Genomic DNA, 1,944 nt, shown 5'->3' with positions numbered 1-1,944 from the left:
GATAAAAGGGCACTTTTTGATAGAAGTTTTGTCATACAAAAAGGTGCTTTTTAAAAAACTTTTTGATATATTAGGTGCAGACAAAGCCCAAGTGTTTTTGATGGCATTTAATTGTAAAATATTGAGAAGCTTTTTCGGTTTTTAATTTTAAAAAAAATGCTAAAAATATTCAGTTATATATTCTGATCAGATTCTTGTGGATAAGTGATTGAAACGAGAGACTGACGTTTCATTGACAGGCTTGTGTAAATCTTAACCTTTCGAAAAAAATTTAAATTTTGTGAAGTTTTGATCAAACTTTTAAGGGGCAAGGAGGGTTGATTAAGTAAAGGGTCAAAGGTTAGCCTAAAAGCGAAAGTGCACGGCGCCCTCCTAAAAAATCTTGGAGCAAACGCTAGGGAAATCTGTCTCTTTTCCTTTTAAACTTTCCCTACATATTATAATAATGTGTTTTTAAAATTTCAATGTCAAAAAATTCCGAAAGAGAGTCGCCGGATTCCCTATAGTAACTAAATATAGTTTAAAATTGGGTCGAGTAGACTTCAGCTTTTAAATGCTACCAAATGAGATCACTGAGCCTCTTTCTCTTTCTAATGTGACCAAAGATAGTTTTGCGTTTTTTAATAGTTCAAAGTCGAAACGTTTTCGTTCAAAGTCCCCGATGCTTCCCTGTTCCATTAATTTTACCATGGGTAGCCTAAAATTGTATTTTTAAAACTTCATATTTCGGAGAATTTCCGGCAAGAGATCCCCGGCCCCGACATTCTATTGTAAACAAAGGCAGACTAAAATGGACTTCAATTTTGAAAAAAAAAAAAAAAAAAAAACGTGGGGGAACTCTTTTTGTTCCCGCTCCTCTAAAGTTACCGAAAATTGTAAAATTGCAGTTTTTGACATCTATTTTACAAATATCACTTGGAAGGGAACTAAAACCCCTACTTTCGATTCTTTTCTCTTTAAGCCTATATAGATCAACCAATGTCGAAAAATTTCCGGGGGAATTTACCTGATTCCACTTTTTTTCTCAGGTCCTTCCTATGTTGTCAGTATGGAAGCCTAAAGATGTCTTTTAACACTTGTAACCGTTAGTATCCTTCTTTCAAGACACATAAAAAGGTGTCAAATTTAGTTTCATTTTACGTTTCACAATTTTCTTTTTTCAGAAATTAAAAACTAGATTCAAAAACTTAAAGGAAAGTAGGAACTAGCGACTAGCGGCAGTTTAATGTCTTTGCTCGACCTCGGAAGAATTAGATCCGGCACTGTTTAATTTACCTTTTTTTCATTTACAGAGGTGAGCCAAAATATTCTTTTGCCGACTAGGCCAAACTCAGCCAGTCCGCCCCTGCCTATAATTATACTGAAGTGAAATTTTTGCTTTAGATATAATTTTCCCTAAACAACTGTTTATGATCAATAATGGTCGCGTTTTTCTAAAAAGTGACTAATTGGAGAAATTAAATAAATTATGAAATGAATAAAATTGTTTTAAAATTTCACTTGAGTAGATTGTTAGACATCTCTAGAAAACACTGAAAATTGCAAGAAATTATCGTTAAAATTTTCTGAGAGAAAGGCATATAAAGTTTAATAATTTAGCATTACGCGTTACAGGGTACCGACTGCCCTTGATATCAAAACATTCGATTTCAGCTGAGTGTAAGGTTTGTGAACATAGAGAATGACCCAAAAAGATGAATAAATTAAAAAAAAAAAGGAATCTAAAAATATATTCACAAAACGCAAATATACAATGAATCGAATTCCGATTCAAGCACGAGATATAGCTTTTGGCATCTGTCCTTTTCAAGTTTCGAGATTATTTACCACATAATACATGTGTATTCAAATACCTGTGCTTGATCTCGTAAGAAGTTTTGTTTATAAAATCTTGTTTAGTGTTACAGAGAGTCAAAACAGATGTATACGTTGTGTAGGATAGAA

The sequence above is a fragment of the Uloborus diversus genome, chromosome 9 (assembly GCF_026930045.1).
Source record: "Uloborus diversus isolate 005 chromosome 9, Udiv.v.3.1, whole genome shotgun sequence".
Taxonomy (NCBI): domain Eukaryota; kingdom Metazoa; phylum Arthropoda; class Arachnida; order Araneae; family Uloboridae; genus Uloborus; species Uloborus diversus.
This window is presented reverse-complemented; position numbering follows the sequence as displayed.